Source organism: Perognathus longimembris, chromosome 1, assembly GCF_023159225.1.
Source record: "Perognathus longimembris pacificus isolate PPM17 chromosome 1, ASM2315922v1, whole genome shotgun sequence".
In the NCBI taxonomy this organism is placed as follows: Eukaryota; Metazoa; Chordata; class Mammalia; order Rodentia; family Heteromyidae; genus Perognathus; species Perognathus longimembris.
This window is the reverse complement of record NC_063161.1, coordinates 56,772,669-56,796,085: the sequence shown is the minus strand read 5'-3', so window position 1 is coordinate 56,796,085 and position 23,417 is coordinate 56,772,669. Positions and strand designations below refer to the sequence as shown.

At 41.6% G+C, this 23,417-nt stretch overlaps 1 long non-coding RNA gene across 1 annotated transcript in view; it reads right to left on the bottom strand.

Moving 5' to 3' along the window:
* Positions 1-22,803, bottom strand: part of LOC125365624 — a 53,119-nt gene extending 30,316 nt beyond the window's left edge. Inside the window, exon 1 of the long non-coding RNA XR_007213731.1 lies at positions 22,567-22,803. This is a non-coding gene — a long non-coding RNA (uncharacterized LOC125365624). The remainder of the gene's footprint in view (positions 1-22,566) is intronic.
* Between the last annotated feature and the right edge of the window lie 614 nt (positions 22,804-23,417).

Sequence of the window (23,417 nt, the reverse complement as noted above, 5' to 3'; positions counted from 1 at the left end):
TGACTCTTATCCTAAATTAAGCATATACACAAAAATAAGCCCAAGTAGAGCTATAGCTGAAGTGGTAGAGCAAAAAAGCACAGGGACAACATTCAGGTCCTGCGTTCAAGCCCCAGGACCAGTACAACAACAACAAAAAAAGATAATCTATCCTACTCTCATTTAATTAATCTGTTTGGATAAAGGGTAAAAGGATAAAAAAAAAACACCTTAAAGAATAAAAACCCTATGTTAGTATTCTTATGGTTTCTTTCTAAAGGAGTCAATTCTAAATATAACAGATGCTATGCCCTGTTTTAAAATCAAAGATGTCTGAAGTAAATTACAGGACACTACAAAACACTGGGCAAGACATCAGGTCAAATGAAAAGCTGCTCAGTTTTCTGACAAAAAACTGCCCAGCTTTGTTACCTAGTCACTGGGGACAAAGTCAGCATTGTTAGTATCATTACAGGTAAAAGGCCAGTCACATTCCAACTTCCTTAGTCTTTAGTATTTCCTGTGCAGGCTAAAATTATACTGGGAGAAAGTCAGCTGAGTTCAGAGGGTGGTAGAAGTCAATTTCATCCCCAGGAGAAGGGAAAAGACTTTGTTCATTCAGAGATTAGTGGTGGAATATTTAAAAAAAAAAAAGGAGAAAGAAAGCATGTGAGCAACTTGTTTGATTCAATTAAAAGGCATCTAAAGAGACACCCTCCTACCATCTCAATCTATTTAACAAAAAAGTTAGGTACAGTGATGCATGCCTGTCATCCCAGCTATGAGGGAGGGTTTAATAGGAAGAGCACAGCCTAGGCCAGCCTGCGTATAAATGCAAGTCTCTATTTGAAAAAGAATGCAAGCGTAAGGCCTTTGTACCATTTCAACCCAATAGGATTTGGGGTTGTCAAAATGTTCTTGGTTCTTTTTCTTCCATTCTGGTCAATTAATTTCTATCTTTTCAGTCTTTATTGAATCTAGTGGGAAAGCAAAACTTAGAACAATTATGTCTTCTGAAAGAGGATTATGTATGTAATGGTTGCGATTTTCAGAAATGTAAGTCATGTGTCTGTGACTTTGATAATAATAATAAAATAGTTAATAATTATTATTATTTATTGGCCATGGGGCTTGAACTCAGGGCCTGGGCGCTGTCCCTGAGCTTTTTTGCTCAAGGCTAGTGCTCTACCACTTTGAACCACAGCACCACTTCTAGTTTCCTGGTGGTTATTTTTGGAAATAAGAGTCTAATAGATTTTCTGCCCATGCCGGCTTCGAACTGCGATTGTCAGATCTCAGACTTCTGAGGAGCTAGGATTACAGGTGCCTGGCTCAGTTCGCTTTTGTTGTTGTTGTTGTTTGGCCAACTCAGATACCCAAGACTTCTTTTCAGAATGCAATCACATTTCTTTGGATTTCCAAACCTAGTCTGGACTAGTGTGCTCACAAAATAAATCCAAGGAGCTTGGGAACCTCAGTGAAAATTTACGCACAAGCCCTAACTGAAAGAAAAGGACAGTGAACACAATGGACTCAACAGGAACCAGGAACCAGGTGACTTAGAGCCCATTGATTACACTGAAACCATTACAATCAAAGTTCTATGGACTAGGCACTGGTGGCTGTAACCCTATTCAGGAGGCAGAGATCTGAGGACTGTAGTTCAAAACAGCATGGGTAGAAAAGTCCATGAGACACCTATCTCCAATTAACCACCAAAAAGCTGAAAGAGGAGCTGTGGCTCAAGTGATAGAGTGCTAGCCTTGAGCAAAAAAGTGAAGGGACAGTGCCTAAGCTCTGAGTTCAAACTCTAGTACCAGCGACACACACACACACACACACACACACACACACACACACACACACACTCCTTAAGACTAATTAATTTTAGTAGAGTTTGTGTGAATAAATATGAAACAACAAAAAAGAATTGAGAAACCAGAGCAGATTCTGAGAAATCCAGCCAACTACATGATCAGATGGCATACATAGAAAAATGGAAGTGAGGCATAGAAATGTTAGTTGGCTGAAGCTTGGGCAGTCAGTTAAATCACAGCTTAACTAGTTAATTGGTAAGCTAATTGGCTACAGTACTTGCAGCAAACCAATCAAGGCTCATTTACTATGACTAAACTCTATAAATGGTTTGATCTGTTGAGACTTAGTTCTGGAGTGCTGCCCAAATCAATGGCTTCTTACAATTTTAGTTAACACTGCTATAGAGGAAATAATCAGAGTGATGTGATTAGAGAGTGTAGCAATAGAAAGCTACTTCAGAAAAATGTATAACCAAGATGTGTTGTTTGGGGTTGCTGCCCAAAGGAATATCCTAGAAAATGGAATGAGGGCGGATCCAGCCCCTCCAAGATGTTGCAAAAGCAAGTAGGATGGGGAAGAGCTTGGGTTTTCCACTGATAGGTCAGAGTGAGATTTTAAGGAGGGTAGTGCTAGGAAATTTTGCTGGACAGGAGATAGACACAAGCTTGACGGTGAAAGGCTGCATTAAGGATTTCTCTCAACGACCTGGAAAAGCCATGGAGGGTTGAATGATAGATGGATATCTTAGCTGGTGTTAGAGAATGGCTATGAGGCAGGCCAGAGGAGGAGAGAAATGAATGTCGGCAGTGACTGGCAAAGTAGGCTATTTGGTTAATATCTTGATGATCATCTCTTGGTGAATTGGTTCAATGCCTACTGCCCCCAACCAATGATACCAGAATAAAAAGATGCTCAAGTGCTTATGTCAAATACTATAGTTATTTGCATAAGGCCCATATGCCTCATAACACAATTTATTTATGTATGTATGAATTTGTTTGTTTACTCATTTATGGTGTCATTTCTGGGATTTGGACACTCTCCCTTAGCTTCTTTTGCTGATGGCTAACACTCTACTACTTGAGCCACAGATCTACTTATGTCATAGGTGGTTAAATGGAGATAATAGTCTCATGGACTATTATCTGCATGGGCTGGCTTCAAATCATGATCCTTAGTTCTCAGCCTCCTGATAGCTAGGATTACAGGTGTGAGCCACTGGCGCTTGGCTCATTTGTTAGTTTTTTGCTTAATGTCCTAAATTATAGATTATATTATTTCTGCTTACATTCAGTTTCTCTCCTTAGTCTATTTTTTTTTTTTTTTTGGCCAGTCCTGGGACTTGGACTCAGGGCCTGAGCACTGTTCCTGGCTTCTTTTTGCTCAAGGCTAGCACTCTGCCACTTGAGCCACAGCGCCACTTCTGGCCATTTTCTGTATATGTGGTGCTGGAGAATTGAACCCAGGGCCTCATGTATACAAGGCAAGCACTCTTGCCACTAGGCCATATCCCCAGCCCTCTCCTTAGTCTAATTTTTGTAAAAATTTGATGAAATATGAACAAGGGAAGTGGCAGAAACAATGATGAGATTCTATGTAGTAATTACCTGGATTTAGATATATCTTTTTGTAGGACTCTACTTATTTATGTTGAAAAAAGCCATTATTTCTGGGGCTGGGGATATAGCCTAGTGGCAAGAGTGCCTGCCTCGGATACATGAGGCCCTAGGTTCAATTCCCCAGCACCACATATACAGAAAACAGCCAGAAGCGGCGCTGTGGCTCAAGTGGCAGAGTGCTAGCCTTGAGCGGGAAGAAGCCAGGGACAGTGCTCAGGCCCTGAGTCCAAGGCCCAGGACTGGCCAAAAAAAAAAAAAGCCATTATTTCTTATTTTTATAATCTATGTTCAATCTCAGAGTCTCTTTGCTTGTATGGAGGGGGTCAGATGTGAAGATGGCAGACTACAGGCTCTGGCTTCTTCTCCCTCCAACCCCCCAGGTAGTAGGGCTTGAACTCAGGGCCTCATACTCTTACTTACTAGGCTTTTTCACTCAGGTTGGTGCTTTACCCCTTGAGCCATACCTCCACTTATAGCTTTTTATGGTGAGAGATAAGAATTTCAAGGACATTCCTTCACCAGACAGGCTTTGAACCAGGATCCTCAGATTTCAGCCTCCTGAGTAACTAAGATGATAAAGATAAGCCACTGGCACCTGCACCAGTTTTGCATTATTTTTTTAAAATAAAATTGTGTATACATGATGGACAAGTATATTTTTAAAAAGATGAATGATTGTTAGAGCCAGAAGTGACTTTAAGGGTTATTGGATTTAAGGATTTCCTAACTTTGATAGGCATCAGAATCTCTTGGAATTTGTAAAAGCAACAACAACAGCAGAAAACCAACAACAAAACCCCACCTATCATGCTCAGCTTCTACTCTAGTGGTCGAGACAAAACATACCAAGATCTGAGCACCACTGTTGTTCTAGCACTCTTATTTTACCGAGGAGGAAATTGGCCATGAAGGGGTTAACATATTTGTCCAAGGTCACATGAATTCCCTCCCTAGTTTAATCTTTATTGGCTGCTTGCCCAGGCAGGAAGACAATGCATCCACTTTGGAAAGTGTCCAGTGATAACTTTTCTTTTTCTATTTTATGATAGAAAAGAAAGGAAATATAGAAGCTAATTAGGAAAAATGCTACATATGTATTGATCTATATAGTTGGATATGCTTATAGTTAAACAATTTTGTGGTAGATGAAACTGTGCAATTTCTACTTTCTTGTTTTGCCTGTAATATGTTTTGGACAGCCTAGTGTTTGGGAGGAAGACATGTTAACTGTGAAGTCATGCCTCTAGCCCTATTTTCTGTTGGTAATTAGTGGTATGTGTGTATGTATGTGTGTATGTGTGTGTGTGTGTGTGTGTGTGTGTGTGTGTGTGTATGCTGATACTAGGGCTTGAATTCAGAGCCTAGAGAGTGTCCCTTAGTTGTTTTGCTCAAGGATGTCGCTCTACTACTTGAGCTACAGTTCCACTTCTAGCTTTTTGCTGGTTAACTGAAGATATGAGTTTGACAGACTTTTCTGCTCTGACTGGATCAGATCTCAGCTCTCAGCCTCCTGAATAGCTAGGATTCCAGGTGAAAGTCACTGGCAACAGGGTGTTGGTAAATTCTGAGACAAGTTCTCACTTCCTGTCCCCAGTGAGTACAATTCACCTGTTAGGCTTCTTTGTATCTGGAATATCAAATGCTTTCCCTTTCCTCCAGCTCTATGCTGAGAAGGGCGCTCTTGAACTTTTCTACCCAAGATAGCCCTGAACCAAAATCTCAACAATCTCAACCTTCAAAATAACTAGAATTATAAGTGCCCATTGCTGCCCAGCTTTATCTATAATTTTAAAAAGGCTATTTAGGAAGTTATCATTCTAGGGCATATAGGGCGTTAGGCACAATAAAATGAATTTCACCACACTCCTAACCAGTATTTATGTATTTCTTTATTTTGGTACAAGTACTGGGGCTTGAACTTAGAGCCTGGGCAGTGTCCCTTAGCAGCTTTTTTTTTTTTTGTCTAAGGCTGGTGCTCTACCATTTGAGCCATACTGCCACTTATGGCTTTGTGGTGGTTAATTGGAGATAAGAGTCTCAGGGACTTTCTTGTGTGGGCTGACTTGGAAGCATGATACACAGGTCTTAGCCTCCTGAGTAGCTAGATGTTTATTTTAGTTGAAGGAGTGGTATCTTATGTAGTACAGTATGAAAAAGTATTACAACTACAACGGGAATGGAATGTTCTCGATACTCAGGTGCTTTGGCTCACAGCCTCATTATTCATGCAAAACATAGAGTCTAAGGTCTCAAAATTTATGTAAGTACATTTGGCTTTGAGTTCATCAATCCACCTATATGCTACTGTCTTTCCGGTAATGATTAATCCTTGTGCTAAATGCATGTTCTGAAGAATGTTCTTCAAACTCTCTTAGCAAACAGAGCTTTCTTCTTGGAGATGAGTCAGCTGGAGGTGTTTGTAGCCCGGGGAATTGCTTCTCCTGGGTTGGAGGCTTGGCCACTGGCTGCCAGGGTAAACAGCCACTTCCCAACACTCAGAAATACTGGAAGAGAAAAATGTAAGAAAAGAAATTGCTTCCCTGTCTTATAAACAGTCAACTTTGTTTTACAACTGTGTACCAGCACTCCAGATCATTCATCAACTTGAGTAACTACGGTTGGCGTTCACTGTTCAGTTTGCTTGCAACTCACATTAACCCTTTCTTCTCTATTCCCAGCCAGATTTCTTTGATGACAAACAGCCCACAAAAGGCCTTGCCTCCATCTAGGGAGTGAGATTTTGATTGTGCTGAAACTCAACCCAGAGACCATCTTAATCCTCTCTTTTTGAGTGGAGCCAGAGAAATGCTCTTCTAGTTTGACACAGAATAATTTAGAGACTTTTGTGTGTATGTGCCAGTATTGAGACTTGAACTCAGAGCCTGAGCACTATCTCTTAGCTTTTTTGTTCAAGTCTGGTGCTCTATCACTGGAGCCATAGCTCCATTTCTGAAGTGGTACATAAGGATCTCACAGCTTTTCATGCCCTGGGCTGGCTTTGAGGCATGATCCTCAGATCTCAGCCTCCTGAGTAGCTAGGATTAGATGAACGATCAATGCCTGGTCATTCTCTGTTCTTATTTACTTATTTACTTCATTCAAAAAATTACCTTTCAGTAATTATCTTTAAGTAGGGCAAAGAGGTTGCGATTCAACATGCCAGTTTATAGGTACAATATATCCAGATTCCTGTCACTCCTTTCCATTTTCTATTTAAAAAATTTTGATCTATGAAAGTTTCTGGTTGGTGTGACATGGGTTAAGGACCTAACTTCTCCACCTAGATAATTATGCACCTTCCAAATACTGTTTTGGGAAGTCCTGAGATAAGCAGGCGGTGATTGCAGAATAGAAGAAATAACCCTGGGCTAACCTGGACTTTACTCCAGGAGGCTGGGGCTTCAAGGTCAGCATGTCTACATTAAAGGCAATGGAGGAATGGGAGGATGTAGACTCTCTGGTAGGAAGTGAGAGTGAATGGATGGAGGGTGGTGGCATAAACAAAGTAGGGAAACATTTCCGTTAAAAAGAGCACCAAGCACTGTTTTCACTCTCAGAGATGGAATTCACTGCAGTATTTTGCATCTCTCTTACATCACTGTACAGTGATGAAGGGTATTTACAATTTCTGATTTAAGATAACTTTGAGCAGGTTTTGGAGGGTATATGTTTATCTAACTGTAGATAAGGTTTCTTATATGGACATCATCTTAGACATCTATAAATGCATCACTGGACGTTTGCGTCCAGTGCAAAAGTCTCAAAGAGGGTGCAAAAAGGGCATAGCTTTGCTATAAACTTTATGCCCTTGAGGAAAAAGAGTGAAAACGTGCAGCAGTAGCACTCACTAGACATTGATGAAAGTGAACTATATATACCATTGGTGAGTGGAGATGGGAGGGAGGGACTGGGAGAGAGAGAAAAAAATTAAAACAACAACAAACCCTTTATGCCCTTGAGTGTCTGACAAGTCATATGACATGGCTTTTTAATTTTTTTCTTTCTCGTGCTGGTCCTGGGGCTTGAACACAGGAACTGGGCACTGTACCTTAACTTCTTTTGCTCAAGGCTAGTGCTTTACCATTTGAGCTCTACTTCTGGCTTTTTTTTTTTTGTAGTTTAGTGGAGATAAGAGTCTCACAGACTTTGTTGCCCAGGCTGGCTACAAACTGTGATCTTTAGATCTCAGCCTCCAGAGTAGCTAGGATGATAGGTGTGAGCCACCGGCACCTGGCCACCTTGCTCCCCTTTTGAACCTAATATTCCACAGTGCAATTGCTTATTCACAAATCTGTTACTGCATAGTGGGGTCATAGAAGATGCTTGATTGATAATTACCAGATGAATTAAAAACAAGTAACTAGGCCAGGTGCTGGTGGCTCACGCTGATCATCCTACCTACTCAGGAGGCTGAGATCTGAGGATTACAGTCTGAAGTTAGCCTGGGCAGAAAAGTCCAGACTTTACCTCTAATTAATCAGCATTTTAAAAAAAATGCTGAGCTGGAGGTATGGCTCAAGTGGTAAAGGAAAAAGCCCTGAGTTCAAACCTCTGTACTGCATAAAAAAACAAAACAAAACTTGCATTCTGATATTATTAAAATCAATTGTTGTTAATTAGCTGTTGATTCCAATCAATGGCTAGTATTCATTGAGCATGCCTACCTTTTTACTGTATGTCTTTTATCCTTATAACAACCACCTCAAAATAGATATCTTCCTTTAACAAACTAACATTGAGTTTAGAAGAAGTTACTCCAAGTTGTCACACTCGACCAAGTCAAGAGTATCTAGAACTAAGTGGAAATCTCTTCATCCCTTCATAAGATATGATGTTCTTTTAATTTATTTTTTAATTATAATTTTATTGTCTTTAAGTAGTTGTGCAAAGCAGTTAAAATTCAACACATCAGTTGATGAGTGCAATGATGAACCCTCTTTAACATTTAGTTCTTACTTAGTAAGAACTATGTAATACATGCACTGAGCCATTCATTCCATCAGCTTCCATTTGCTGGGTTTGAAATGTGGCTCAAGACTAAGTAAGCCATTCTTTACCATTTGGCTGAGGGAGGCTTGCTTGAGAGCAAGACTTCTCGAGGAAGTGGACTGAAAAGTCCAGGAGTGTTTGTTGTGTCCCAGAGTGATATTGCTTGATCATGTCCACAGAGAGTGGAAAGCCAGGGACCTACTTGGGGACTGAGGTATCTCTCATACTCTGGCAGAAGGCATGTTGCATCCTTTACAATTCATTCACTTGAGGAGTGGTCTTGTTACCCCAAATGAACTGTGGATTCTGGGATTTACATGATCATTGTGTGTGGTGGAAATTCAGGTAGACCATTGTTCCAGGAGCATCTGGATTTTCATGGTCTGATGATGGTTTGATATGACTTTTGGGATTTGGATTATGCCATTTGGGCCTGTGTCTGTCATCTTTGTGATGGGTTGAATTGTTAAATAGAATGTCTTCCTCTTGTAAAAACTGTAGGCACTTGCCAGATTTCACCCTACTTATTCTTTACTGCATCCGTCTTCAGCAAGAGGGGGGCAATTATTGGCTCAATTATGGTGGGAAGGACAATGGAGGCCGAAGAGGTTAATCAGCTTACCTCAGCTAACATCCAGGTTGTACATGCTGAGACAATGTTTCTGAGTCATATTGTTTTATCTTCCTGAGGAAAGAATGCACACTTTATATTTAAGGATTCACAATGCTTCAATGAACATCCATTGCTTTAATAACTCTTATAGGCCAGGTGGTAGGGAGTAAGATAAATATGTTGTCAAAAACTGGCATACCAGCTGAAGAGGGAGAATGGATGAAATCACGGAAACAGATGCACATTAAGTATATTCTAAATAATAGTGTTTTTATGGATAAAGTAACAATAGAGTAACAGGATAGAGGATGCCTGTGTGGATGAAGAAAAAAATCATCAAAGGCTTCCATAAATGGTATTAGATGAGCTAACAGCAGGATAAAAGAAAAAACAAAAAACGCCAACCTTAGCTGGGTGCTGGTGGCTCATATCTGTAATTTTAGCTACTCAAGAGGCTGAGATCTAAGAATCATGGTTCAAAGCCAGCCTGGACAGGAAAGACTGTGAGACTCTAATTTCTCACCCTAAAGCCAGAAGTAGAGCTGTGGCTGAAAGCCATAGAGTACTAGCCTTAATTAAAAAAGCTAAGGGGTAGCAGGCCAGGCCCTGTGTTCAAGTCTCAGTACACACACACACACACACACACACACACACACACACACACACACACACGAGGCCAACCTCAGAAAATCTGGGGAAGAGCCCTCCAGGCAGAGGGAACAGCAATAGCTAAGGCCCTATAGCTGGAATGAGATGAGCATGTTTATGGAAAAGGAATGCCATGATCATGGCTTAGAGAATCTTAAGCAACTAAGTGTTGGGCTGTCTATAGGCACTTTCAAACTTTTATGTTGCAAACCAAATGCATTGTCTCTTCCCAATACTGACTATTCCTTTAAGTCCTTCAGTTATACAAACAGATCTCTCAGACCAGTAATCTAGATGAGAAACTTCGGTGTCTTTACATTTTGTGTTTAGCAATCTGGATTACATCCGTTGCCTTGTTTTATTAATTTCTCTTATTATGTCTCCTATTTCTGTCCCTACCCTCATTGCTTTGATACAATTTAATTTGACTGTTCCAGTAGTTTTTGGTTAGTTCCCCAATTCTAGCCAGTCTTCTTACCCTTTATAATCTACATTTACCCAGCTTCTAGGACTAGCATTCATTCTAAATCTGGGCTACATTATAGCTATCCTTATTTGCATAATATACATTGTAACTCTCATTACCATTGGTTCCCAATGCTCTTAGAATGAGGGTTCATTCATTTTAGTAGAGGAATCAATTTACCAGTAATTCATCATCCATCAGGATATTGCTTATTATTGTAGCCCTGGACATCTTTGTTTTTGCAGCTGATAACTCTTACCAAGTATAACCAGTCACATGAAGAAGAAAGTTGGGAACACAACGTGCAGTGGTTCCAGAGCTCTTTAGGAGACTAACACAAACAGTGCTAGCCATTGGATGGGAAACAGCATTCAAGAGCCAATACAGTGTTTCTACAGCCTCCTGGTAGAGCTTTGTTGACCTATCAGCTCTGGGAAGCCACTCGGTTGGATACATTTGTGTTGGATTGAATTGGAAGAATGTGCACAAGAAGAATCTTGCGCTCCTAAGGCAGATAAAGTCCAAGTCAGCCACAGCTACTTAACCTTTTAATGGCACACTGGATGGCAAAGGTAGTCACTCCTTGTTGATAGGAAATCATTTCATTTAAATGGTGAATTTCTAGACAGAAGAAAATGCTCTTTCATAGAGGGACAAACGGTGAACAAATGCAATACTTACTTATTGGAAACTATGTTGAAAATGAACTATACTACTTGTGGGTGGGGATAGAAGAGAAAAACTGGGAGAGAGCAAAGGAAGGGCTGACATTGTCCAATAAGAAATATACTATGCTGGGCACTGGTGGCTTATGCCTGTAATCCTAGCTAATCAGGAGGCTGAGATCTGAGGGTTGCGATTTAAGCCAGCCTGGGCAGGAAAATGCATGAGACTCTCATCTCCAATTAACCACTCAAAAACTGGAAGTGGTGCTGTGGTTCAAAGTGGTAGAGCACTAGACTTGAACAAAAGAGCTCAGGGACAGTGCCCAGGCCCTGAGTTCAAGCCCCATGACTGATTAAAGAAAAAGAAAGGGAAAAAAATGTACTCCTTACTTGACTTATGAAGATAATTCCTCTGTACATCACCCCTTTATAATAACAGTAAAATATTAATAACAAAAAATAAAATGCTCTTTCAGTGCAGTATTTATTCTTGCTCTATATAGTGTTGTTTCCTGGCAGTAAATCCCTAGGGGGTAGAATGGGGACGAAACACTGAACAAACAGAGAACCAAGAAGCAGAACTGCCTGGTTATTTTTTGAGTTGAGTTCGCAGACGTGCAATTTGGTGATTCAAATCTGGCTGTTGACACCCAGTCAGCATTCTGTCTTTCTGCACTTGTACTCACGAACAAATGTTTTCCAGTCTCTCTCCACCAAGAGTTTCTCAATGTATGGTGGTTTTCCCCAGAGTAGTTCTCTGGTTTATTAGATAAGCAAAAAGGAAATGTAATAAAAATTAGTTTATTCTATCATCTTTCATTGGCTGATGCCAAAGGAGATGAATGAGATTCATTTCTGCCTATTTTAAGAAGTACACTAGACATTGTTTCCTGTTTCATTTTGTAGAATAAGTAATAGTTTAAAAGATTAGGCGAGGAAGGTGGTGAAACACCTTTGAAAAATTAACATGTACTTTAACAAAATTGAATATCAAGAAGTTGAAATGTCTTCTCTAGGGTGGGAACCAGATGAACACAGAGAGGGGGAGGGAGAGTGAATATGGCCAGAAAATATTAGGAACATGAATGAAAACGGAACAAGGACACTTGATGAGATTGGTTTGAGAAGGAGGGAGGTTGACAGAAGGGGTCAAAATCAAGATGCATTGTGTACAAAAACTGGACATGTCAATACAGTAATTAATGCTAATAGAAAATTTCTATCCAGGCACTGATGGTTCACGCCTGTTAACCTAGCTACTCAGGAGGCTGAGATGTGAGGATCACAGTTCAAAGCCAACTCAAGCAGGAAAGCCTGTATGACTCTTATCTCCAATTAGTTACCAAAAAAGCTAGAAATAGAACTGTGGCTCAAGTGGTAGAGCAGTGTCCTTGAACAAAAAAGAGATTAGGTACAGTGGCCAGGACCTGAGTTCAAGCAGTAGGATCAAGAACACACACACGCACACACAGGCACACACACACAAATTATTGTTAGTAAAAATTTATTAGCGCCAGGTGCCAGTGACTCACTCTTGTAATCTTAGCTACTCAAGAGGCTGAGATTTGAGGATCACGGTTCAAAGCCAGCCTGGGTAGGAAAGGCCATAAGACTCTTAATCTCCAATATAAACTACTCAGAAAAAGCCAGAAGTGGAGTTGTGGCTCAAGTGGTAGAGTGCTAGTCTTGAGCAAAACCAATTCAGAGAGAGTGCCCAGCTCTGAGTTCAAGCCCTAAGACCAGCAAAAAAAATTATTTTTTTACCAGCATTTAATAATGAGATAACCTACTGCTAATTGAGCCCCACCAAAGTAAGGATGGAATAGTCAAATGACAAAGACCTGGGTTGTCACAGAGAGGACCCCTGCTTGCTTGCTTGCTGGCTCCCTCCTCCCTCTTGTCCACCCTCCCTCCCTCCCTCCCTCCCTCCCTCCCTCCCTCCCTCCCTCCCTCCCTTCCTTCCTTCCTTCCTTCCTTCCTTCCTTCCTTCCTTCCTTCCTTCCTTCCTTCCTTCCTTCCTTCCTTCCTTCCTTCCTCAAATATTGGTTGATTGAAGTCACCTTGGTTAGACATAGGCATTGAGTTAGAGGCTGCGCTTGCTACACATAACAAAGCAGACAGAGCTCTCTAAAGAAGCTTTCAACTAGAAGAAGAAGGCATTTAACCTAAAAGCCTAGTGAATAAATGCAAAATTAAATCTAGGATGCGGTCCATCAACTAGAGTGTAACCAGACCAGAGATCTGGTCAGGGAAGTGATGATTGGTCCATAGTTATGTAAGAGGCATCTTATAAGACGCATTTGCTGCATCCTGTGAATTAACTAAAAGTCCCATGACTTTTAAAATCTGCGCCCTTTGATCTGAACTCTGTTCTGCTGTAGTCAATTGTGTAATCACCAACCAAGACCAGGTTCAATGATAGCCATCTTGTGTGGAAGACAGACTGTCCCTTCAACAACCATCTTGATCCTGTTCTATTCCATTAATAAAGTGATAATATCCTGCGAACTCCTCCAGAGGCGAAGACTGAGCTAATGGTCAACCAGGCTATATGTGTGACTGGTATTGTTTTAGCTATGCATACCTTCCTGACCCCTTGCTCCCAATTCACCCTATTTGACATGAAGCCAAGCTCTGTCCCTCTGAAGATGGCTGGTGTTGTCTTCCCATGGCTGCCATGTAATAAGTTTCCTTTCTCTGTCCTTCACCAAGTCTGTTTATTTGGCTTATAGGGGAGAATGGCTGGATCTAATTCACCTAGACTTTGGGTCTAAAACCCCAGTTTCAGCTGGGAAAAAAATCCAAAATGGTGGACATTTATCATGTTTGTTTGTTTTTTTGTCAGACCCAGATGTGTGTGCTTTATAGGAATGGTCTCTGTGATGCATGGACTGGAATGATCATATGAAAGAGAAACAATCTAGCCAGGCACTAGTGACTCATGCCTGTAATCCTAGCTACTCAGGAGGCTGCAATCTGAGGATCGTTATTCCAAGTCAGCCTAGGCAGGGGAGTCCATGAGACTCTTATCTACAATAAACTAACCAAAAAAGCCAGAAGGGGAGCTGTGGCTCAAGTGGCAGAAGGCTAGCAGAAAAAGCTTAGGGACAGAGGCCAGGCACTGAGTTCAAGCCCCAGGGTGAGAGAGAGAGGGAGAGGGGCAAAAGAGAAGAGGGAGAGGAAATGTGGTTGGAGAGAGAGAGAGAGAAACTTGTTAGGGAACATCTTCCTGGTAGGAATGGGGATTGCCTGGGTCTTAACCATTCATCTATCCTGTCTAGAGTAGAAGTTAACCAGCTAACAAGAAGATAATGGGAGGCAGGAAGAAGAACATGTGAAAAGGAAGAGCACAGGAAGAGCTCAGAGGTGGAAAAGAAATAAAAACACATACAGTCATGTGAGACTGGACAGTCATGTCAGACTGTGGCCCTGACCAAGAGGAAGCCTCCACTACTGGAGGGCTTCATGTAGGGGTGGACATGATTGAATCTGAAGTTGGAAAAGCTCACTCTAGCTGTAGAAGGAGGCAAGGGCATATTTTGGGAGAAAATGAAAATCCTTGGTGACAAAGGTTGTAAGAAATAGAAATGCAGAAGGCAGTGTGCTGGAATTACAGCACTGGGTGAGATGGAAAACTGTTAGCAATGGTGCTTGTGGGCAAAGCCTGGGGGCTTGAACTGGGAAGGTTGGTTGCATTTGAGGTGTCTTTCAGCTGTTCTAGTGAAGTTCTCTAGCAGGTGTGTGTGTGTGTGTGTGTGTGTGTGTGTGTGTGTGTGTGTGTATGCTAATCCTTGGACTTGAACTCTGGGCCTGGGCATTGTCCCTGAGCATTTTTTTTTTTCTCTTAAAGCTAGAACTCTACCAGTTAAGCCGTAGTTTACTTCCAGCTTTTTGGTACTTTATCAGAGTTTATAAGAGTCTTATTGACTTTCCTGCACAAGCTGGCTTCAAACTGTGCTCCTCAGATTTCAGCTTCCTGAGTAGCTGGTATTACAGGTGTGAGCTATTTGCACCTGGTCTAGCAGACCAGGAGCTCCGGAAGAGCTCTGGGCAGAAGATAGATGTTTGTGAGTCATCCTAGGAACAGAGGTAATTGTGCCCAGAGGTGTGGGGAGAAGGCCTAGGAAGTGAGTCTTTGTATTTTTCTTATTCTTCCTCTGCTTTCTTCTTTTAAATTTGCCTCTAGGGGGTAATTCTCCTTGCTGAGTTCACCCTTGAAACCATGAGCCACTAATATTCTGTACTTCTCCATCACCCATCTCCCACTAAATGCTGGCTTTTCTCTTCTCAGTCCCACTAAAGTTTCTTGTCTTAAGGCAGCTTGTATCACCTGTCTACCTCCTCCTTTCCCCTCATATTGGGTTACACTCCCTTAAGCCTTTTCTTCCTTTGGGTTTCTTGACGTTCTTTCACATTTTTCCTGTCCTCTTTCTACTTCTGCCTTGTGTGTGTGTATGTGTGTGTGTGTGCATGCATATGTACACACACATGTACGTGTGCAGCAACCTTTACTTCTGACTTTTTGATGGTTAATTAGAGATAAGAGTCTCATGGACTTTCTTGACTGGGCTGGCTTTGAACCATAATCCTCAGATCTCACCTTCTGAAGTAGCTAGTATTACAAGCGAGAGCCACAGGTGCCTGGCAAAAACCTTTGAACGTAAACAGAAATGTGAAGGCTTGTCACCTCCCTTATCTTGGCCTTCCACACTCAGATAATAGCAGTTATTCCCTGGCTTGTATCTCAGAAAGCAGAGCGGAATCTCCAAGACTTAGTACCCCAGGGTGCCTACCCTGAGAGAGTGCCCTGTGTTTCAGTAGTTTGTAGGCTTGACACCTTGGCTGATAATGTATTCCGTTCTAAATGAAAATAAAAAGAATAAAAAATTCACAGCAGTCAGCTGTGCACCAGTCGCTCAGACCTGCAATCCCAGCTATTTAGGAGGCTGAGATCTGAGGATTTGAAGCCAGCTCAGGCAGCAAAGTCTGCGAGACTCTTATCTCCAATTAACCACAAAAAACCTAGAAGTGGATCTATGGCTCAAGTGGTAGCATGTTAGCCTTGAGCACAAAAGCTCAAGGACAGTACTCAGGCTCTGAGTTCAAGGCCCAGGACTAGCGCGCGCGCACACACACACACACACACACACACACACACACACACACACACACACAGCAAGAAGGAAGGAAGGAAAGATTTAGGACCTCGTGGGGCTTTTTATTTTTACTTTTTTTCTAAGACATGACTTCCTCTCTCCTCTTTTTTTTTTTTTTTCAAAATAACCAAGTGACGAGCAAATCTTAGGATGACATAAATAGCCATGGTGAATGTGTTCTGGACAGATCCCCTATAGCAGCCACTGAATTATGAGGGAAACATTTATGGTGAAAAACCACAGGGCATGGAAAAGTGGGCTAATTCAGTTATCAATAAGTCCATTATTTCTATCTGGAAACTATAGTTTCCATAAAACTCCTTTAAAAGGGCTGAAACTCTTCAGCTCTCTCTCTCTCTCTCTGCTCTCTCTCTCTGCTCTCTCTCTCTCTCTCTGTCTCTCTCATGTGTGTGTGTGCTGGTACTGAGACTTGAACTCAGTGCTTGGATACTGTCCCTTAGCTTTTTTACTCAAGTCTGGTACTTTCCCACTTGAGCCACAGTGCCACTTGTGGATTTTTAAAAATTGTTATTATAAAAGTGATCTACAGAGGGGTTACAGTTACATAAATCAGCTAATGGATAATGGTACTCCTTCTCTCACTCTTGCCTAGTTTTTCCCACCTATCCCCACCCACAAGTTGCATAGTGCATAGTGTCCAGTGAGTACCACTGCTGCATTTGTGCACCTTTTATCCCTCTATTTCTGAACCCCCATACTCCCAAAGACAGGTAAATGAGCAAACAGAACAGAAGGAAAACAACAAAAACCAAACAAACAAGAAAACTCCTCCTATTTTAATTTCCTAGAGTTTACTTCTGGCTTTTTGCTGGCTAATTAGAGAAAAGAGTCTCACAGACTTCTCTGCCTGGGCTGTCTTTGAACCATGTTCCTCACATCTCAGTCTCCTGAGTAGCTAAGATTACAGGCATGAGTCATTGGCACTCAGTTTGTTTTTGATGGGGAGTTGAGCCAGGTGTTATGAGGAAAAGGCCTGCCTTGCTGTGACATGGCAGACAGTGGACAAAGTGTATAGTACAGTTCTTCAGTGTAGAGCTCATATCAAAACGGAGCTAAGCAGGTTTCACTTGAGATCCTTGGATGGGGACCACCAAATCTAAGGAGAAACAATTCACTTTATTTCTTTGTACCTATCTTATAATGGGTACAATAATTCCCAGGCCTAGCCTATTTCACAAAGTTGTTTACCCTGATCAAGTCAGAAATGAAGACGGCTGTCTGGGTGTGGTAGCTCATGCTTGTCATTTCAGCTACGTGAGAGGCAGGGATCATAAGGATTACAGCTCTAAGCCAGCCAGGGGAAAATAAGTACGATCCCATCTCAATCAGTGAGCTAGGCCTGGTGGCTTATGCCTATAAACCCAGCTATAGGGAAGCTGTAAATCAGGGGATTGCTATCCAGGCTGCACTGGGTAAAAACACAATACCCTAGTTGAAAAATAACTAAAGCAGCTGGGTCTGTAATCCTAGCTACTCAGGAGACCGAGATCTGAGAATCACAATTGGAGGCCATGAACATCTATGAGACTTTTATCTCTTCAATTAGCTACCAGAAAGCCATAAGTGAGCCATAAGTGGAGCCATATGACTCCAGTAGTAGAGTACCAGCCTTGAGTGAAAAAGCTCAGTGACAATGCTCAGGTCCTGAGTTGAAGTCCTAATACCAGCATACACATAAACTCACAGACACACAGATATGCACACACTAAAGCAAAAAGAATTGAGGATATGACTCACGAGGTAGAGTGCTTATCTAGGAAGTTAGCATGAGACACTAAGGACAAACTACTATTGCAAAAAAACAAAGCAGGTTGAGAGGGCGAAGGGGTTACAGAAATGCATGATCTTTTTTTTTTTAATCTTTTATTCCATTTAAAAAGAGGCAATACTTTTTCTTTGTCTTTTATTTTGTGTCAATCATGGGCTTGAAGTCAGAGCATGGGTGTCCTTGAGTTTTTTTGCTCAAGGTTAGTGCTCTATCACTGAGCCACAGCTCCACTTCTGGTTTTCCAGTGGTTATTTGGAGGTAAAAGTTTCATGGACTTTCTTTACTGGGCTGGCTTTGAACTGTGATCTTCAGATCTCAGCCTCCTGAGTAGCTAGGATTACAGGTGTGAGCCACTAGTGCCCAGCAAGACAATGCTTTTTTTGCTATAAAATGCCCCCCCCTCCCGCAAGATGAATGAGACACATGCAAATGATTGTTAGTATGAACTTAGGCTATTCACCATTTTGAAAAGGTGAAACAATTTCCAAGATGTTCTTCTTGGGTTTGAAGTCTTTGTCTTATGGTTCTGCTATGTGTTGGGAGTCAGTTCCAGGATCTCTTGAATTGCTTATAAGACCTTTAATTTATTAAATAATTTCCTGAACTCTCCAAGATCAGAATATCTCATGGGTTTATACAAACGTATGTCTGACATTTACAATGATAGAATTAGAGGGAAGATAGCACCTTGATGCACTCTACTTTTAACAATTGGCTCTGTGTGTGTGTGTGTGTGTGTGTGTGTGTGTGTGTATGCGCTGGTACTGGAGCTTGAACTCAGCGCCTGGGTGCTGTCCTGGATCTTTTACCCTCAAGTCTGATATTCTATCACTTGAACCATAGCTCACTTCTGGATTTTTGGTGATTAATTGAAGCTAAGAGTTTCATGGACTTTCCTGCCTGTGATATCTTCGAACCAAGATCCTCAGATCTCAGCCTCCTGAGTCCCTAGCATTACAGGCATGAGCCACTGGCATTGCTTGCCCTCCCCCCTGCTACCCCCCAATTGCAGATACGGGAGCTTGAACTCAAGGCTAACACTCTACCACCTGAGCCACAGCTCCACAGTCTGGTTCTTTGGTGGTTAATTGGAGAGAAGAGTCTCATGGACTTTACTGTTTCAAATCTGATCCTCAGATCTCAGCCTCCCGAGTAGCTAGGATTATAGACATGAGCCACCAGGATCCAGCAAAGTTAGGTTCTTGGAACACATCAGGAATGGTTTTGTTCTCCAGTGATTTCAACATGAGAGAAATGTTTTATAATTGTGATATCCTGTGCTTATTATTGCTATTATTTTTTTGTGGTGGTACTGGGGTTTGAATTTGGGCCTCTTGTCTTGTGGCCAGTTATGCCACCAGCCATCTGTGTGTTAGTTTACTTTTCAGATAGGGTCTTGTGCTTTGTGCCTAGGTTAGTCTCTCAAGTGGCTTGGGACTACAGGTATGTGCCACCACCCATGATTATGCCTTGTACTTTTAAGGAATGTAAAATTATAACTCTGTAAAATTTATAACAGAAAATGCTTTCAAGTAATTTTATTTTTAGAGCAATTCAGAGGATGATTGTTATATGGACCAATATGGAAGCTATGCAATGAGAGAAGTGTCTTGGTCAAGTTTTCTAAAAATTAAATTGGGACTCAATAAAGATTGAGTGTTTGGAATGTTTTAGTGCAGTATGAGAACTGGTACTTCAATATTTTAACAAATGAGTGGCTGTTGCCATGGAAATGATTCTTTCCCAGGCCCCCTTATTTGTTGGTCTATGAGCCGAAGCTCAGCTCTGTCCCAGCTCATGCCCATATGGGCATGCATGTGACTAGGATGGGCCAGCTCACAGTGAATTGAACTACCCCCTCAGCAGTAATGCCTCGTTGGCTGATGAAGGCCTCTCTGAATTGTCAATAGTAGTGGTGGCATTAGTAATAATAATAGTAGTAGTAGTAAATAGCTGGTTTTTGTTCAACACTTGTTTCCAGGTTCTACATGCTTTGCTAGTATTAACTGATTTGATGTCTACCATGTCTGTTATTATCCCATTTTACATGCGAGCAAGCTGAGGCCCTGAAGCAATGTGCTTCAGGTAACACAGCTAGCAAATGGCCAGTAAGTAATCTTTCCTTGTTTATCTTTTCTTATTAAAAATTATTTTCCCCAAATGCCCCCTACTTGTTCTGTTCTTTGTCTTTGGGCAACGATCCTCCCCAGTTTTGAACCTCAGTTTCTCAACTTCAAAACAAATTGACTTGAACCAGCTAATCTTGAATTCTCATTATAGTTTTTCATGTTTAGCAATCTACCATGTCTCTCCACCTTTTTTTGTGCCAGTACTGGGACTTGAACTCAGGGTATGTTCTGTTCAAGTCTGGCACTCTATCATTTGAGCCATAGTGCCATTTCCAGTTTTTTGGTGGTTAATTGGAAATAAGAGTCTCATGGACTTTCCTACCCAGGATGGCTTTGAACCACAATCCTCAGATCTCAATCTCCTGCATAGTTTAGGACTACAGGCGTGAGCAACAGGTGCCCAGCTCTTAGGTCCTTTTTTCTGCTCCATGGATCTAGCTGTTCTTTCACACTCTGTTCTCCCCCTTCCTGTCCCCCCCCTTACTCCAGGAGTAAATAAAAATTATTTATTGTACTCGGTCATCACTTTTATATGTAAACAAAGATGTGCTAACTCTTCAAAACATTTTAAGTTACTTAGGGGGAAAAACACCGGAGACTGGGAATAACCACTCCTGCTTTTTCCTCTCTTCCCTCCCACTTTAAAAAATATTTGCTATTACAAACCCTTCTGTCAAAGGCAAACACAAAATCCCACTCTCTCTTAACCAGATGGAACCAGGTTAGAATGAACACGAGGGCAACCTGTGTGTGGCAAAGGGTCAGTCTGGATTTCAGGGCCTGCTTTCGGCATCTGCACCAGGGGCCAGCCTTCCCGTCCAGCTGACATCATTGAAGTGTTCTGGGTGTGTGGTCTCTATTTGAATTTCCAGCCACTTTCATCATCAGTCACAGCAACGCTATCCTCCTTACCAACCCAACCTCATCTGCCATGCCAGAGGCCTGGCTCTGAATTCCATAGCACACTTTGGTACAGCACAGAACTGAATCACCATAGGTTGCAACTTCCTAGACTCAAACTCAAAAAGAGAGTGGCCAAAAACAAAGATGTTGAAATTTATATCTGTGTGTGTGTATGTGTTTGTGTGTGTGTGTGTGTGTGTGTGTATGTGCATGTGCGCATGTACGTCATTATCCTGAACCTGAACTCAAGGCATAGGCACTGTCCTTGAGCTTTTTTTGCACAAGGCTAGTGCTCTACCACTTGAACTACAGCTCTACTTTCATTTTTTTGTGTGTGTGTGATTAATTGAGATAAGAGTCTCACAGACTTTCCTGCCTGTGCTGGCTTTGAACTGAGATTTTTAGATCTCAGCCTCTTGAGTTAGCTAGGATTACAGGCATGAGCCATCAGCACTCAGATGAAATTTATATCTTTATATCTGAAAAGCCTTTTAGGAAATGCATTTTCCAAGCTGAGAAATAAACCCAGTGTTAGAGTGAAGGAAAAGCTCCATCTCTATTGAGTGGATCATACAGAAAAAAATGGATGTAATTGTTTCCATCCCTGTGTGACATCTCAGTCAGAGGGGTTCAATTCTCTCTTGAGTAGCTGCACTTTCCACCTTATGAATTAAGTTCTAAAGTATGTCCATTTCATCATTTTCCTCACACACCTAGCTCTCTCTCTCTCCCCTCCCCCCACTTTTGGCTTTGTCTCCACTTGCCTGCAACACAGAACTGTCCATACTTTATGTCTGATTGTAAATAACGATGATCTCTCATTATGAGCCAGTATTGGCACAGGAGAAGGTAGGCAATGAGGGGAAAGTTTTGTTTTGCTACCGAAGCCATGTATGTCTATTTTCTAAAGTGGCTTTTATCTTTGACTTGAGAAAATTGATCATGCAAATTCTTTCTTTTATTAATTGCTCTTTCTGAAGTGTTTTTTTTTCCTTAAGTCTAGCACTTTGTAAAGTGAGCCACAGCTCCACTTTCAGCTTATATTTTTCTTTTTTCTTTTTTGGTAGTTAATTGGAGATAAGAGTCTCTCAGATTTATCTGCCTAGGCTGGCTTTGAACTGAAATCCTCAAATCTCATCCTCCTGAGTAGCTGGGCTATAGGTGTGAGCCACCAGTGACAGCCTTCTTCCTTATTTTCATAGAGGGTGACTCAGAACTGGATTCTGCAAATATGAAAGGGTGTGTGTGTGTGTGTGTGAGAGAGAGAGAGAGAGAGAGAGAGAGAGAGAAAGGAGAGAGAGGGAGGGAGAGAGAGGGAGAGGGAGAGAGAGGGAGAGAGAGAGCTGGAGCAAGCTTGGTCTCTCTCCTTTCTACCAGTGAAAGAAAAACCTGCCAAGTGAGGGTCAGGATGACCTTGACCTGGTTCTCTTTCAATCAGTAACCCAGACACAAAGGTAATTATTTCCTGTAAGGAGCCCCTTGCATGTCCTGCTCCACTGTAAGTACAGTTAGTGGGAAACCCTGCAGTAGGTCCATGCTTTCTATCAAGGATGTAACAGGAATGTCAACAAAGTGTCCTTCTAAGTCAATATTTGCTAGGAAAGGCACAGGGTGTTCTTGGGATTATTGTGGTACAGATTCACAAACCAACAGGCGCATAGAATTTGTTACATATTTCTACACAAGTACTATGAAGCATAACAGGATTTAAAACCCCAAACAAACAAATTGAGTTGTTAATAAAGATCCAATTCACACATGCTCTTGATAGGCAAAACAGTTTTGTACTTACTCAAATCATGGCTGGAGTTTTCTGTCCAGTCTCTGGGGTGGGGGGGAGAAAACCCCCAACAACAGCAGTTTTAAATATTTCATTGGAAGATAAAAGTGCTTCTTTATTGGATTCCCTTCAGATGAAACTCAAAAGATGAATAATGTATATGTCTTCTGCCAATTAAAGAAAAGTCCTGTGCTTTGTACAGTGGTGGTGGAGACGACTCCGTTGACACTTCAAGGCCGAGAAGGCAGAAAGGGGAAGGATAAATGGGTGGAAAATTCCACAACTCAGAACCCTCAAATCTCTCTCAAGGACAAGATTGTTACTTGAGAAGGCTCTGTTGAATTTTTGGCATTCTTGCATTATCTCAATGTGAAGATGGAATGTAAGCTATGGTTTTTCAGCTAGTATTATTGTTCCCTAAGGAGATTCAATTGTATTTGCCCAACTTTCTGGAAATACCAATTTGCCTATTTTCTTTTTTACTTGATGGGATGGGTTTTGAACTCCGGTGCTCACATTTTCTAGGCAGGTGCTATACCCCTTGATCCAGGCCTGCATAAGCACACCTGACCTGATTTCTCTGCATTTAAGTGCAGTCTTGTGCTCTCATGATTTCCTGTTGTGGAAAGAACAGCCTGATGGCTGGGAAAGCCCAAGGGAATCTTTTCTCAGTCAGGCTCTTAATCATTAACCCAGGGAGAGATTCACTCCACTACAAAGGCTTTCATGAAAATTTGGTTTACCTCTGAGTCCGGATGCAAATTCTGTGTAGTATTGCTGACAGCTTATTTGCTGTCAAATAGTAGGACTACTAGCAGATGGGGTGATGGGAGGCTGGACAAGGGTTGAGTGTTTGTGATAGA